A 5,435-nucleotide genomic window follows, 5' to 3' on the forward strand; every position below is an offset into this window, starting at 1 on the left:
CCGACCGACCAAGAAGAGCCGCATCCCGGCGTATGGGAAATAACCACTGACGGGTCCCCCACGGCGAACAGCTCAGAGGCTACCATTCTTAATGCCAGCCCAAACGGGGACGTGTTTGATCACGCCTTGAAACTTACCCTCTCGACCTCAAACAACGAATCCGAATACGAGGCGGTGATAAATGGAGTCGAGTTAGCTAGGGCTGCCGGGGCGGAGCACGTCGTGGTGAAGACATGCTCACTGTTGGTGGCCAGCCAAATCAGAGGAGAGTGTGAGGCTCGAGACGACGGGATAGTAAGATACCTGGAAAGGGTAAAAGCCGACACCGCCAAATTGGAGTCCTTCCAGATACAGTACATTCTCAGGTCCGACGATCCCTTGAGGCACACCGGCTGACAGACATGGAGGGTGCACCTTTGATGAGCCGTTAGGGCACTGACAATCTCGGGAAAAATTTTGTATAGCGGCGGAGGTGTCCAAGACAGCTGTGGGCACCCCAACGCATGTTTATATCTAATGAAGAATCGTCCAAGTTTTCCATGAAAGTGTTCATTTCCCCCCATAGTCACTATCAGAAACAGACACCGGCTCACACTGTCACACCGACAAGAGCGGCAGCCATCATCAAGAAGCAGGTACCGTCGCAGTCACCCCAAGTAGTAGACGCTACGGCAGTCACCCCAAGAGGTGGACGTCGCAGCAGTCACTCCAAGTGGTAGACGCCACGTCAGTCATCATCAAGAAGCAGGCACCGTCGCAGTCACCCCAAGTAGTAGACGCTACGGCAGTCACCCCAAGAGGTGGACGTCGCAGCAGTCACTCCAAGTGGTAGACGCCACGGCAGTCATCATCAAGAAGCAGGCACCGTCGCAGTCACCCCAAGTAGTAGACGCTACGGCAGTCACCCCAAGAGGTAGACGTCGCAGCAGTCACTCCAAGTGGTAGACGCCACGGTAGTCATCATCAAGAAGCGTGTACCGTCGCAGTCACCCCAAGTAGTAGACGCTACGGCGGTCACCCCAAGAGGTAGACGCCGCAGCGGTCACTCCAAGTGGTAGACGCCACTAGCGATCACAAATGATACTGATACTCGCAAAGCGGTCAAAGTACCTTGGGAACGTTAAACACGATTGAGATACGCACTCTAGACGCTCGGCCCGGCCGAGGCGAAAACAAAAGAGGCGCTCAATTAATAACGTAAGAAGACAACTCGGCGAAGACGAGAAAAGACCTCGGCCAAGCCGAGGCAAAGTGAAAACGTTTACGATTAAGATGCTCAACTACTAGCGCAAGAAGACAACTCGGAAAAATGGGGTAAAGACCTCGGCCAAGCCGGAGGCAAAAGAAACGAGCTCTTATTAAAAATGTTCAACAGATTACAAGAAATGCGGACACGGTAGTCCCCATAAGGGTAAGCCACAACACAACCTACCAAAGTTGTACAAAATACAAGGAAAAGAAAGGCAAAAGGTTACGAGACATATCATTCAAGCGCCAAAAGATGGCGGGGAGGAAAGGCTTAATAATTGGCCCCCGAGCGCTAAAGCTATCCGAGACGCCGGTGAGCCCGGTGACGACCGCCCGTCTCCCTATGCCCGTTGCGCTTGCCATCGGCGACGTTAGCGATCGTCCTTAATGGGCGACCCGAGCGCCTCTCGCGATCTCGGCTTCCTCGGCGGCCTCTCACCTTTCATCCTCTCGGCCTCCTCCCTGGCCGCCTTAGCCTCCTCAGCAAGGGCCGCCTTCTCCGCGGCCGCCTCTTCCTCCTTCTTCACCCTTACCTCCTCCTTGGCCTTTTTCTTCGCGGCTTCCTCCTTAGCTTCGAGCTTGTCGTCAAACAGCTCGTCAAATTTGTCCCATGGAAAGGAGCCATCAAGAGGGAAGAGCTCCTCAATCACTTCCCTGGCAGCTTCTTCGGCCAGGTCCCGATATTGGGCGCACATGTTAGGGAGAAGAACGGTTTGGAGTCTCTCAATGTCCTCCTCCCTTTGGGCGATGATAGCATCCTTGTTCCGGACCACCTTCCCCTGGCACTGAAACAAGTCCCTAAATTCGTTCCTCTGCATAAGGTAAAGGTCGGCGTGCTTCTGAACGAGGTCACGCATCTCCCCAACTTAGCGACTTCACGCGACCCTCGCCTTGGCTCTCTCAGCAAGGACCTCCTTTTCAGCGTCCTCCCTGAGTTTTCTCTCAGCACGGACTGCCTCTTCAGCCTCAGCCTTGGCCCTCTTAGCCTCCTTGTTCGCCGCGTCGAGTTCCAGCCTTAACCGCTCGAGCTGTGGGGCAGCCTCAGCCATGGTCCTCTCTTGCTCCATAATGTGGGAGCCGGCTAGCTGAGTCCATTTCGCCAGCCTCTTGCCTATTCTCATCCCCTCTGCCACAAGCTCGGTGGGGGAAACCTTCTGAGGTAGGGGATTGACGGCGACATTTCTATCACCCACCTTCTCAGGCTGCTTCTCCAATTGCCGCACAGTGAGAACGGCGGCTGCCGACGGTTGATCTACAAAAGACAATTAAATATCCGTGTCAGTATACATGGACGTATCGGAAAGCCTGTCATCAGGAACGCCTAATTAATCGGCTAAGCCTGAGCCACAGGATGTATCTGTACCATGCTTGGCCTTCTTGCTCGGAGGACGCATCTCCTCGCCGGCAGCCAGTTGCGGCAGTAGCAGCAGAAGTATCAGCAGCAGGGGTGGGCTCTTTCCTTTTACGGATAAGGGGAGATCCCTCCGCATCAGAGTCCCCCCCATCGGTAATATCAACAATCTCCACCGTCTCCTTCTGGGCTGAAGGGATGGAAGGTGGATCGGATGTCGATGCCGTCTCCGCCGAAGATTTTGTTTTCCGCGTTCGGCGCGGCATGTTGCTAGCAACCCTCGCCTGGGCCGCCTCCACATTCAGGCCTTTCAGCTGCTGATCCATCAGATCATTCGGCGACGTCCTGCGATCACAGGCCAGAGCCTTAGGGTACAAATCAGCAACGGTCTTATCCTTGTGCAGCCCCATCCTCCGAAGGATATCCTCAGACAGGTCCGGTCCAAAGTGGTCTGCGAAGAAAACAAAGCAAGGTTTGAGTAGAAGAAATAAGTCAGAATTCAAGAAACAGAAACATTGAGAGCAGAGATGGGCCTCATGCCGACCCCACTCACCCTGCGCCAGGGCCGGTATGAGGCCGACATGGCAGAGCAGCTCATCCCGAAGGATGATCTCGCGTCGGGGGATCCATCTTTTCGACACCCCACTCTTGTCCGTCTCAAAGAGCCTCATCGCCAGCCTCTCATCCTCATTAAGAGGGACCTTGTCGGCGTCCATCTTAAGCTTTTTCCGTTTAACCCATCTGTCATGCTCCGCCTTAGTCTCGCACCGCAAATTAACTTGGTCTTTGGAAGGACCAAGGCGGCGGATAGTCATCCGGCACCTCAATGTACACCCACCGATATTTCCGTCTTTGCAAGAAGACAGAATTATCAACGGAGACGTAACCCGCTCCATTTGCACGCTGTACCATCCGACGCGACCCAGAAAATGACGGCCAAGGTGGTGAAGCCGACGAATAAATTAACCGTTGGGACCTCCCCTTAAAGAGACAGAGCGACAAAGCCGACTATGGTCCTAATGGCCAACGGGTGCGGTGGTCCACAATGACGTTCATGGCCCTAATGATGGCCATAACGTAATCATTCACGAAACCGAGCCCGTACTCCGTGTCCGGATATATACGCCAGTGCGGCCGGTGGAGGACAACAGATGGCCTGACCCTCCTCAGGGATAACAATTTTGTACCCCCTGCCAAAGTGAAAGTGGCCCTCGAAAAATGTCTCGCCGGAACAACTGGCGAACTTATGGGTCCAGACACGGTCAAGGTGGACCTTACAGGCCTCGCCGTGATCCATAACGTACTGCCTCCCCTCATTAGGATGAGCCCTTTTAGCATCATCACCGAAATCGTCTCCGTCGTCATCAACATCATCATCATCCTCCCATTCCTCCAAAATTTGAGGATCAACTTCAGGAGAAGGAGACCTAGGGCCCCCAGACCTTAGCGGGATGGCGTCTAGCATCTCCTCCTCATCAAGACGCGATGGGAACCCCGGCGTCGGTTTACTAGTTCCGGCATCAGCGAAGACATGTTTACAAAGAAAACTCACAAGTTAAAAAGAGAAATTTGTTGGTTTACCTTGAAGAAAAGTACTAGCCGGAGTAGTGACACTGAAAAATAGAAGAGAAAAGCCCTTGAAAGTCTAAAGAAAATTTTGGAGAAAATGAAATTGGTGCCCAATTTCAGGGATTAACTGCCCTATTTATAGGGGAAAGCCCATGAAGAAGGACCAATCGGGGCTCACCCATGAAACGTCGACCAATCAACAAACGGACACGTGTCGGACATGCAACCACGGAATGTCAATCGTTGCAACAGTTGAATGTCAATCAATGCAACACTGACCAAGCGTCTTCAACACGCCCCTTCATATCTCTCTGCCTGTTCATCTTCCTCAACAAATTCCTAAGTATCCGTTTCTCCGCCGGCCATATGATCAACCAAGCCAGAAAGCACCGGCCAGGGGGCAATTAGAAACAACCGGCACTCTTCACCCTGGTCTCAGCCAGCGCCATTGCCTTTTCCACATCGGATGTCCATTACACAACCATGTGGAGGGGGGATATGGTACGGCCTAAGTAGAGCCACGCCGAGGTAAAAGAAGCCGGGGCAGAAAATTTTGTCTTACACAGAATATACGCTCAACATACATCGGAGCCCATACCACGGCATAGACTACGCTGGGGGCAAATTGATGGGGCATATTCGCACCCGTGACCGATCAACATATTGAGCAAGGTCAAAGATATCCACAAAGAAGTCAACGGCTTAGACAGTCTAACCGACGAGGCTGTCGGCTGTCGATGGGTCCCGGCCGGGGCAACCAGCCAGCCGGGGCACACATCCACGAACTCATATCCAAGACCCCTCGGCGGTGAGTCAACAGGGCCCGCCGGCCTGCCATGGGTCCCTCGGCCGAGGGGTTGATCAGTCTTTCCACCTGCTAGCCACTTGGCCACTACGTGACAAAAGGTGAAAGTCTATAAATACTCCTCTACTCTCATTGAGTAAGGGATCCACAATTTAACCTAAGAATCACTATTCATCTGGTAATATCTTCCTTATCTCTCTACAATACGTACTTTGCCAAGTAACAACAACTTACCTCTCTAAGTTACTGACTTGAGCGTCGGAGTGAGTTCGCTCGGTCCAAAGCCGAGCCCTCAGTTTGTTCATCGTTTCAGGAGACCACAAGGAGGATTCAACTAAAGACGTCATTCTACAAGCACGGGTGGTAACATATAACTGCTCTGGAATTACTCCCGGAACACATGGTAATAGTAATGTTAATAGAAGTTCATTGCCTCTACACTTATCCTACGATTGGTTTATC

The sequence above is a fragment of the Silene latifolia genome, chromosome Y (genome assembly GCF_048544455.1).
Source record: "Silene latifolia isolate original U9 population chromosome Y, ASM4854445v1, whole genome shotgun sequence".
Taxonomy (NCBI): Eukaryota; Viridiplantae; Streptophyta; class Magnoliopsida; order Caryophyllales; family Caryophyllaceae; genus Silene; species Silene latifolia.